The sequence below is a fragment of the Doryrhamphus excisus genome, chromosome 19 (genome assembly GCF_030265055.1).
Source record: "Doryrhamphus excisus isolate RoL2022-K1 chromosome 19, RoL_Dexc_1.0, whole genome shotgun sequence".
Taxonomy (NCBI): Eukaryota; Metazoa; Chordata; class Actinopteri; order Syngnathiformes; family Syngnathidae; genus Doryrhamphus; species Doryrhamphus excisus.
The window spans coordinates 7,873,408-7,885,732 of record NC_080484.1 but is presented as its reverse complement, the minus strand read 5'-3'; positions in this window follow the sequence as shown (position 1 = coordinate 7,885,732).

Genomic DNA, 12,325 nt, shown 5'->3' with positions numbered 1-12,325 from the left:
GAACTTCATGTGAGGTGAATTCCTTCCATAAAAAGGCAGTTTCTCTTTATCTTTCGCCTTTCAGCATCACTGAAATTCTACTCTGAATGTCAAATTGTGCAAAAATCACATGGAGGTGGTTGTCCAATCGGAACGGCTGTTGGTGGTTGAAGAGCGCCCCCCCCCCTCCACACACACATAGAAATAGAGTAAAAAAAATAAAACCCTGTTGTGAGGTGCCACTTTAAGGAAACTGCAACAATAAAGGAAAAAAAAAACTTTAGCTGCAAAAACTAATAATTGCAAAGCAGCCAATTAAATCGTGCGGGTGAGATGAAACCGCTCATATTTCCCCTGGTAATTTCATGCTCTAAACTCGCTTCCGTGCGCACATAAAAAGAGCAGAGAAAATATAATTTCGGAAGCTGACAGAACTCATTGTTCGTGGAATTTTAAATTCAAAAAAGTTAATAAAGGCGAGTGTGAGACGAAGGGAATTTGCATTTCTCAGATTAACAGCATGTAGAGCAGCGGCGGCGCGCGCAGCCTCGGGTCATCATTTAAGAAACCTTTGCATATTTTATTTAAGAGTGGCCCGGTTTGGAGCGTAATAAGACAGACAGATAATGATTAGAAGGTCGGGCCTGCGGGGCACAGCCGGGCCGGGCGCTGCAACGCTCTAATACCCAACACACACACGCGTACACAAAGCACAAGCAAGCCTGCCTGGCTCCTCTAATTGGCTGCTGATGGTTTATGAAATGTTTTCCAAAGGTTTTGAAATTGTTGTTGCTTTTATTACTTTCATTATTTTAATGCCGCTTTCAGCTTGTGAGTGCTAGTTTAGCTCAGAGCTACCTGGTTAGCTAACATGAGCCTTTTTGATCAACCCAAATCCGGTGTGGAGATGTTGGCCTAGGCTACATGCTACTAGCCTGCAGTCATTCTATAGCTTCAGTTTCCACAGAATTAAAGGATAAGCAACAATCCATAGATTAATGAGTTGATACCATCTTGCAGGAGATAATGAAAATAGAAATAATCTGTTCCAGAGTCAAAAAGTGGCCACCATTCCAAAGTCACACACTTTTAACTGTTTTGTTTAATAAGAAATGAAACACTTTAAACATAAAAATAATGAAACACAAGTAAGGATTTGTCTATGATTTTCCCATTCATCTTCTCGTCTTCTTTTGGAATAAGTGATGTTAAATAAAAAGGTGGGCTGCACGGTGTATGAGTGGTTAGTGCACAGGCCACACAGCTAGGAGACCTGGGTTCGATTCTCCACTCGGGCATCTGTGTGGAGTTTGGTGACTCCAAATTATCCACAGGTATGAATGTGAGTGTGAATGGTTGTTTGTCTATTTGTGCCCTGTGATTGGCTGGCCACCAGTCCAGGGTGTACCTCGCCTCTTGCCCGAAGACAGCTGGGATAGGCTCCAGCCTAGTGAGGATAATGTATGGTTATAATCCTGTTATGCCCACCAAGCAGAGTTCTTGTGCGATATAGTTACTCTATGTTGGAACTCCAAAGTTTTGTGTAACTTTTCCATGAAAAGTTAGCTTAAATCCCGAATGAAACAGGACCTTAGATCATCAGCCTCAAACATGCTCGCTTTCACGACAATTCAGTTTTTGCCGTAACCGTAAACGGTATAAGTTTTTGGTTTTTCAAAACAGAACCTTGACTTGTTGTCATGTTGTCTTCTATGTCTGCCAACTGTACCTCAAAAATGCATTGACTGATAGTAAAAGGCGTTACTATGGAAATACCTGAAAGCTTTGTTGTGTTGCTCCAACATTCACAGGAAAGATAACCGACGGAGACCTTTTGTGAACAGCGCAATCGCATCTGCTGTATCTACAAAGTAATGTCACCAATTAAGAATAACGTCATTTGGACATAAAACACTGTTTGATTCTTCTTTTGTGTTGCACTCTTTTTTTTGTACTACCTATCTGCAGCCCTGAAACTATGCATCTTTTTGATCTGTAGCACTCGGAAGTGTGTGTTTGTGTGTTTCCGAGGCCTTGGGGCTGTCGGAGCATCGCTAGTATCTCACAGAGCCCCCCCTCCATGGGATTGGGGGCTTATTATGTGAGAAGGTAAAGTCATTTCTCAGCTACATACACGGTTCTACTCCACTTGTGTGTGTGTGTGTGTGTGTGTGTGTGTGTGTGTGTGTGTGTGTGTGTGTGCAATAGTGTATATTTATGTGTGCACACATCAAAGCATTGCAAAGAGATGATCCAGATAGTATTTCTCTGATTAATTTAGTCATTTGGGACACTGTGTTAACTGGATTACATTCAGATGTGTTGATATGACCACATGGCCCTAGGATGTGTGTGTGTGTGTGTGTGTGTGTGTGCATGTGTGTGAGAGGAGTTTGTGTGTACATTTAATAATTATAGAAACCCTCTGCACAACATTCCTCTTGTGAGGTCCAGTGAAAACAGAGTTTGAGACTCTGATGTGAAATCTGTTGTGTTGCCAAGATTGATCTATTCAACACTTTATCACAATATTTATTTTTTAGTTTTTAATATACATCATATTGTTGATGTCCAAAGTTGATGAAAATATACTCATGTTTAGAAATGAATTAATCGCATGATAAATGACAATGGAACGCGATCATTTTACCGGCCTCGATATATTGCCATGTTTTCCTCGTTCACAGAACAATGAGTGACACCTCTTGTCAGTCATACAGTCTTTCTCTCTGTGGGAGGAGCCGGGGCCACTAGCATACACACACACAGCAAAAGAGTGGAGCTTCATAAGAAGCAATGCAAGGTAGCGTAATAAAAGCTAGGAGGGAAAAAAGATTGTGTTTGTGTCTCCAAAAGGATTGTGGATGATGGCCAACATTTAAAAAAAAAAGTGCAGTTTTCCTTTGTTTTGCGACAGAAGAAAAAGTTCACTTGTAGTTCTATTTTTCTTAAATCAACTCCTGGTGATCCTGCTGCCCACATCTGCTAAAACCCCCTGTATCCTCAGTTTAAAAGAACATGCAATTCTACACTTTTAGTATGGCCTATCAAGTGTGTGACTCTGTACATGTAGCTCAGTTTTTTGTTTTGATCTGAAAAAAACTTGGAAAAATGTTTTAAGAAGGCGATGACACATGAACATAGTCTGTGACATCAGTGACTCAGACATTGACTTTAGTGTGACTAGAAAATGCTTGAGATTTTCAGTGTATGTCGAGTAAAATATGCTATGCTATACACTATGATGTTTGCAGATGACATTGTGATTTGTAGTGAGAATAGGGAACAGGTGGAGGAGATGCTAGAAAAGTGGAGGTTTGCCCTGGAAAGAAGAGGAATAAAGAAGAATGAATGAATGAATGAAGTGTGAGGGACCCAAGTGGAAGAGTGAGGTTACAGAGAGAAGAGATACAGAAGGTGGTTAATTTTAAGTACTTGGAGTTAACAGTTGGACAACAACAATGGAGATTGTGAAAAGGAGGTGAAGAAGCGTGTGCAGGCAGGATGGAACGGGTGGAGAAAAGTGCCAGGCGTGATGTGTGATAGAAGAGTTTCAGCTAAAATGAAAGGAAAGGTATACAAAACTGTGGTGAGACCAGCCATGTTGTTTGGTCTAGAGACAGTGCCACTGAGGAAAAGACAGGAAGAAGAACTGGAGGTAGCAGAGATGAGGATGCTGAGGTTCTCATTGGGAATGACCAGGATGGATAGGATCAGGAAGGAGTACATCAGAGGGACATTACATGTTAGAGGCTTCGAAGATAGTCAGTTATCGGCCAGACTGAGATGGTTGGGACATGTCCAGAGGAGAGATAGTGAATATATTGGTAGAAGGATGCTGCCAGGTAGGAGGCGTAGAGGAAGACCAAAGAGGAGGTTTATGGTTGTAGTGAAGGAGGACATGAAGGTAGTTGGTGTGAGAGAGACCGATGCAGAAGACAGGGTCGGATGGAGGAAATTGATTTGCTGTGGTGACCCCTGAAGGGAAAAGCTGAAAGAGAAAGCAGAAGTTGAGTAAAATATGCCCGCAAAATATTCATTGTTATAAATCAAAAGATCCGCTGTGGCGACTCCGTCATCAGGAAAAAGCCCAAAGAAAACAAACAAATGTCATTTCCATTAAGACCAAATATTTTTTGTTTGAATCGGTGTCATTGAATTAATTTATTATTGTCCAGTCAGGATTTGACTTGACTTGGACTTTCATATCTATGCTTGAGATTTACAAAACACTGACTTCTTCCACCTCGGGTATATATTATAGATAAGATACTAAGTGTAGAATCACATGATCTGTTAAACTGAGGATATACTGTAGTTATTTTACCAGAGCTGGCCAACATCATAGCAATTGTCCAAAAATGACTTCTATACGCCCTTGCTATTAACAACATGGCACCAAAGTTGTTGTTAGACAACAGGCTTGTGCTCCTACTATGTACGCCGATGATTTTATTTGGACTTCTACAGCAAAAACTTCCGTTCTCTGACCAACAGCAAAAGATTTTGGACGATAACCAAATGCTCCCAGATCCACTGTGGAATGCTAACAGCTTTGGCACCGTCCAACGTGCGACCAAAATGCAAAATAAGAATCATTTATTGGTCTTTTCTATATTCCTCATGGCTGTGCTCTGTGAAAAGAAACAGGTGGGTGCAATGCACTTCCATTCTTGTTTCTAACACTTCCGGCTCTAAAAATCATTAATAATCATCGCTGTTTCATGGTTGATTATGGAATATTATAAGTCAAAAGATATTGAAAAACTAGTTATATATATTATTTTGGTCACTAGAGGTCATAAATGTCACAATTATGAGACAGTACTTTAGTTATCTTTACCATAACACTGCAGGTAGTTAGCCATGACATGACCAACATGATGAAGTAGAAAAAAGTGGTGTAGTTTTGGCTTCTTACTTTGTCCGTTTTCACTCTGTTTGATACACTTGCCAAAGTTTAGAACAAGTAATTTGGCAAACTCGTGTGAGCGGGGGCCGTCTCTTATATCCCTGCAGTGATCCCATAGCCTGGAATAAACAAAGAATAATGAGAGTGTAAAGGTGACTATAGGGGTGTTATGTCATGTTTACAGGGCCCGAATAATGGTAAAAAAAACTTATTTAGAAAGTCATAAACAGGTTTTCTATGCTATAAGTATAAAAAAAAAGTGTTGTATGGACGGGGATGTTTCCTGATACAACTGTGTGGACTATGAGATACATTTTAAAAAGAAAAACATGCTTATGCGACTTATAACACACACATTGATATTGTTTACAGAGACCCTTCTAGCTTAAGTATGATAAATACATCTAAAGATGTCATGTAATATGTGATACAGCAACATTGATATTGTTTACAGAGACCCTTCTAGCTTAAGTATGATAAATACATCTAAATATGTCATGTAATATGTGATACAGCACTAATGGATATGCATGTGAAACTAATTGTCTGTAAACATGTAATAACCATCAGATGCAGGTTTCAGTTTATGTTCAGAGTCTACATGCATTCTGACAGACAACCGGGGTGCAGGAGGGGGGGAGTGGTTTGGATGATGGCAATGGGCAGAAGACACCAAGAAGAAGAAGAAGAAGAAGAAGAGCACATGAGCGAGAAAGAGATGGCTGTGTGGCCAGAGGGCAGTGTGCATTAGAGTAAGAGCCTGATTGGCTCTGACCTTCCTCACAGCCAGCTGTCAGCCTCTTAGATACACACACACACACACTCACACACACACAGTGGCACACAACACACACAGCCTGTTACGGCCCTGCAGGCTCCGATTACCATATCAGCACAGTTGCATTTGCATAAATCCCAGCACTCTTAATTAGGCTTCATCTCTCTCTTCCTCTCTTTACCTCACTCTCATTTTCTACTCTTTTCCTCTTACTTTTTCTCGCCAGCTCTTCCTCTATTTGTTCGCAGATAGGGGGCAGGGTTTAGGGTTAGAATTAGCAGATAGGAGGGTCCATGACTCCCAATTAGTTTAGTGCTGATTAGCCTAATGACAATTTCACTTCATCAACATGTATTAGAACAGTGTAGTCTTCTTTTTACAGTACCTTTTATTCACATTCAAATTATACATAAGCACTTTCCTCTTTCAGCTACTCCCTTTCTCCACTTTAGCGCCTCTGCACAAGCAGAGGCTGCAGGCGCTAACGTTATCGGGTTGTCCAGCCATTTGTCCGCCTGTCCGTCCCATTCTTGCGAATGCATATCTTTGCACCACCTTAAGGGATTTTTGCCCAAATTTGACACAAACTCGCACTTGTGACCCACCGATGAACTAAATAGATTTTAGTGGTCGAAGGTGAAAAGTCAAGGTCACAGTGGCCTCGCATTCTACCATCTTCAAAGGAACACCAGAAGGGAATTTTATTGTATCTGGCACTAGAATGTGATTGGACTCCAATATGAACTGATTAGAATTTGGCTGGTGAGAGGTGAAAGTGACTATATGACCTTTCAAAATATATTTTTGGCTAAAATAATGCACGCTCTGGCCTTGGAGAAGTAATCATATGGATGCACATCATGTTAGGACAGTTTGTATCTGCAAGTGTAAAGGTCAAATGAACTGTGACTACATTGTATTGTGGGTGTAAAGATGAAGTTGGTGAATAATTTGGACAAAAATGCAATTTAATCACATCTTAACATTTGCCAGTAATTCATGTTTATTAGGAGAAAATGTGATGGTTCAACACTAATGTGCTAGTTTTAAGTGCAAATTTAATGTTACAAGGGAAAAATTGTTGCTAAAGACTGGATTGAAGACAGTCTGGTTGTAGTTTTTAAAATGTTTGTATTGACGGTTTACCAAACAATGTATAAAACTTTAATGAATCCTCTTTGTAATGCAGGTTTATGCTTGTAATATTCTAACTTACTGTCATAAAATTAGGACTTTTTCTCAAAACATCATGTTTTGAAATTAGCACCGGTCTGATATGGCGTCCATGTCATATGGTATATTTAATACATAGAAATATTTTTAAAACTTTTCATTAAACAACATTTTTTTCCAAACAGCGCCGAACAGTCCAGAAAAGACATTCATCACCATTTTCATCCTCCTCCTAGGAAGTAAAACCACTAAAGTGGCCATCAGAATTGAACAGCCTCGTAATTCCTTCATCACACACTTTGTCAGCCTCTCTCTCTCTCGCTATTTTGTTATTGCTCTCTGTTTCATCTCGAGGGAAATTAGCCCTTTGAGCTGCCCTCTTCGTCTCGCTGTAGTCAAGCCTTTCGAAGGGGATAGTGGATTATTTGACACAATGTAAAGACCTTGTACTCTACCTCCACTCTGTTCCCAACGTCACTCATTAGCTCCGATGATGAGACTTTTCCAATGATGAAAGATTTTCCATTTATTTGTACACCGTAGCTACAGTACCCATCCATCCATTTTCTATACTGCTTATTCGGATCAGGGTCACAACAGGTCCTGGATCTGTGGGTGAAAGGCGGATTATACATTGAACTAGTTGCCAGAATGAGGCATTAAGTGGGAACTGTTCCCACTCCTGCTATATAAAAGTTATCTACATGTAACCCCTGCCCAAATATATGATTTTTGTTGTTGTAAACAAAGGCATAGTGTCTTTGGTTAAGGCACAAAAGACAGGATTGGTCTTATTCAGCTTTGGTTCCTCTCTAGGCCTGAGGCAAGTCCTTTGTATGGACCTTCAGCGTGTCTGTTAAAGGGTGTGTTACATCACCTGAAAGCCTGTGAAAAGTGACATGGACTTTGGAAGTGAAGTGGGCTGAAAGACACGATGCTGCATTTGCATTATTTTTTTTTAACAAAGATTTACAACCAGATGGTTTTTAGGGGTTCCGAGTGGTACCAGAGGGCGCTCTGGGAGACTGTTGAACCCAAAAACACTGAATTCAGTGTGTGTACACCATATGTGTGTGTGTTGTCGGAGGGAGGTGTGTGTGGGGGGGTTAAACACAGCTATATTCTGTAGATAACAGGATTAGCTGGGAAGCGGATAATAAGTTAGCATTTCCTGCCTGCGGCGCTCTCTCCTCTCCTCTCTTTAATCCTGCAGCTTTGATGTCCCTGCTCCCATCAGGTATCTGGGCTGCTCTGGCCCCGGGGCCTCGGGGCCTCCAAATGCTCAGACGCTGACTTGTGTGTGGATGTGGATGTGGGTGTGGATGTCTGCCTGTTTTTATGTATGTATGGGTGTTCAGCGTCCTCATTAGTTCTGCCCGTTTTCAAAAGTTGGCTTCTCTGGTTGAAATCTGCTGTTCGGCCTCTCTGCCAGAGATTTGCTTACTGTTTACAACCTGCTTTTTTTCTGCCGGGGTCTGACCCTGGGAAAAAAAACTGCTGTTGAGGCATCTTCCTGGCATGAAACATTTAAAAGCAGGAAGTTCTGCAAAGAAGTATGAGTGGATTTTTTCATGCTTAAGCATTTGAGAAGGCCCATGATCTCATAACAAGAATGACGTTGTCATGTTTCATGAATAATTTCAAAAAAAAAATTTTTAATTCCCCCAAAATATTATCTGATACTTGCAGTTGAGCATTGATCCAAATATAGCAGGACCGACGATATAAGATGAGCCTTCTTCATTGATCACCATTATTGTAAAATTAGCATCACAGCTAACCAACTTTATCAACCCTGGAGACAAACCCCCCCCCCCCCCCCCCACCCTCCCGCAGGTGGGTCTCTGTGGGGACTCTGTGTGCCATGGTTACATCTCTCCAGATAAGAGTGTGTGAGTGACGGGAGAAAAGCGCTGACCAACAGATTTTTAAACAATACTGGCCCTCACAGTGTCTGAAGTGACACCCCTAGTCCGTTGTCATAACACTAATCCGGTAATCCAGTAAAGTGATGTATAGTATACAGCACCACTGTAAAACAGTACTTGGTCTTAGCTATGTTTTGAAAACATATGGGTATATAACCTTAAACTCTAAAATAAATGTTGTTGAACCACTAATCTATAAAAAGCATTTTTTGTTTGTTTGTACAAGGGAAAGTTGAAGACTCTTATTGATTACTCCCACTGATCTGTTTGTTTGTCTGTGAGCGAAACAACTCTTCATTATTTTTGGTAAGGCAAGTGTTGGCAGCAACAAAAATGGTTTGTGATAATGATCCTGGCCAAGAGATAAAGATGATTCATCTTGAGCCATCATTCATGCATTCCTTTTCAGTCTTTTCAATGGGGAAAAGTTTTTAACAGTTCCCTTGAAATGTCTTATTGTGTCTTTTGTGATATGTAGAGGACATTCTGTTAATAATTAATAATTATTAGTGTTGCTGATTTTCAGTTTTCAATTAGTTTTGGTTAATTCTTTGCATAACTTTAACCAAGTAATTAAATTTATCATACTTTTCATAACCTTGTATTTTTTCGCCAAATGGAAATAATGGCAAAACTGTCCCCCTTTTTGAAACACATTATCATTACAGATTTATGTGAAGAAACACTAATACCACTAATACTGCATAGTAAAAGACAAGAACTCCCTTGTGATAGAAGAGTTTCAGCTAAGATGAAAGGTATACAAAACTGTAGTTAGACCAGCCATGTTGTTTGGTCTAGAGACAGTGCCACCGAGGAAAAGACAGGAAGCAGAAGTGGAGGTAGCAGAGATGAGGATGTTTAGGTTCTCATTGGGAGTGACCAGGATGGATAGGATCAGGAAGGGACATCAGAGAGACATTACATGTTAGAGACCTTGGAGATAAAGTCAGTTATTGGCCAGACTGAGATGGTTGGGACATGTCCAGAGGAGAGATAGTGAATATATTGGTAGAAGGATGCTGCCAGGTAGTAGGTGTAGAGGAAGACCAAAAGAGGAGGTTTATGGATGTAGTGAAGGAGGACATGAGAAAGATGCAGAAGACAGGGTTGGATGGAGCAGATTCATGCTGTGGCAACCCCTGAATGGAAGAGAGAAGAAGAAGAAGAAAAAACAAGAACTCCCGAACCTGTACTCTTTCAATCACTGCATAAGACATACCATATTAGCATCCACTTCACTACTTTCTGAAGCTGCGCTCTAAGCATCATGGGAACTGTAGTGTTAGCCATAAATTAGCCACTTCACCGCACAAGCTGAAGGGTTCAAAGCCAAGAAATACACCATAAATACATCGTAAATGTATTTTCCATTCCATCTCAGAACGCCAAAGAAAAAGCAAAACAATGCGAGTTTGTGTGCATCTTAAATACATATTTGTCTCCTATATCGTTTAACCCAAGGGGTGTGAGGTTTAACTGAACTCAACTTTTAATATGCTCAGTCACTTATGGCAATTCCTCATAGTGTTCAGACATGAATGCATAATCCCTTATGGTAAAGTTTAGAGAGCACCCATATTGTTGTCATGCAGCGCGGGAAGCTTGAACGGGAGGGACTCGGAAGGGATAAGAAATTGAGTCTAGAAATGTGTGAGTCTAATTAAAACGATGAAAATAATTACTGATACAGGCTGACAGACAGCCTCGCCCTCAGACATCCTCAGTAATTAGTTAATTAACCAAACGCAAATTAGCAGTGAGAATTTGTCAGCCCGACTTAATGGAGACGATGGTGAGCCCTCCTCCCGCTTTCTATTTTGACACCCCCCTCATGAACCGCCTTCGTTATCTGCTTGTTTGTGTGTGCATTGCGTGTGGAATGCGAGGATGCACTGTTTTTAAAAAGTTACAAACAGGGCACTTTGGTTTGTAACAACACTTTTGTTTGTGATTGACAACACGGCCGGTGATTAATTCAGTTTGAGTCAATTCATTAAAAGTCATCGTGATTTCATGATAATGAGGCTGGGATATTCTCCATTTTTGCCTAAAATAACAAGAATAAATTGAGGAGCTGCTACCATCTGTTCTTCTTAAAATGCCATAATGTTATATTAATGAAGAGTGGGTCGGTTTCTTGGAAAAGTGAAAATTTAAGTATTATGTTGTTAATGACAAGGTGTATATACATATTCATATATATAGCAACTAGTGTACTAAAAGGAAATGGTAGTAAATACCGGTTGATAGTGTTGGCTCTTCATTCCCCCACAACACACTCAGTCGTAGTGCGTGTGTGGAGTTACACTGGTCATATACAGCGTATAAAAATGCAGGTAAAAACAAAACCTATTCCAGTATGCCTTTTAGTGGACATAATATCAAATACACAATATTAATAAGTAACACTATCAAAAACAGTGATCATGCCAGTTCCCTCAGTCCACTCCACACAAGCCAATGCTGTTACAGTGAAGCCCTGCAGGCCGTAAGAACAACCCCTGGCATCCACCCGCACCCAAGTCAAAGTGATTACAAGAGCACGGATGAATATTTGCCCACCGCGGGCACCGACGGGCGTGTCGAGACTCAGTGCTGCAAGCGTTTGGTATCCCCTCTTGTTAACACTCACTTTGACTTGCCTGTGGCTCACGTTAGCGAATATCTGCCTAAAAAAAGCAAAGTGCTGCAACCAACAGACCACTTGCACTGTTTGAATCAATCAGTGGCGAGTGGTGCATCTGGTCGGAGGACGGAAGTGATCTTGTCCTCCGGTCATGTGACTGTGACGTCAAAGCAGCAGATTGCTCGTCTATAGATTTTCCCGCTCCGGAAGCCGTTTAAAAAAAAAAAAATACTGTTTCAAGGCACGCAGAGCGCTGTTTATGTGTGTGTTTATGAGAGGCTGAAACAATAAAATACCAGTGCATAGCTTCTTTTTACACTTGAATAACTCTTCCCAATGACTAAATATTCCTGATAATGCTTGTGTGTTGTACTTGTAAAGGTAATAATGTCTGCAAACAATTACTGACACATTCCATGAGCTACATCTCGAGTATTTATTTGTGTTGATTCTAACATACACACATGGTATTACCCTGTGTACACACATGTAGTTTATATTGTTTGCATGTATGCATGCATGTAAAAAAAATACAAAAAGTTTTGTTGGTGAGCATTGAAACACACGTGCAAGGTGTGTATTGTGTGTGCTCGGATGCTTGCTACTGCCTTTAGGGAGAGAAGAAATGTGCACATTGAGGTCAGAGCTGTCAATCAAACCCAATCGTATTTGCGTATTTGTGTGTGTGTGTGTGTGTGTGTGCGTGTGCGCAATGACTCATAAAAGTAACCTATTGTCGGCACCGCAAATATTTCTGCTCTATTAGCGCCATTGTCTTTCACTTGTGTCATGGAGTCCCAAAATTTGTTTGCACACTTGAAACAAAAAAGTGTGTGTTTTCACCAAAGCGACCAGAGATAGAAAAGGACATTTTAATTGACTTTCTTTTTTTTATATAAAACCTTGTATTATAAAACCTGCTGATA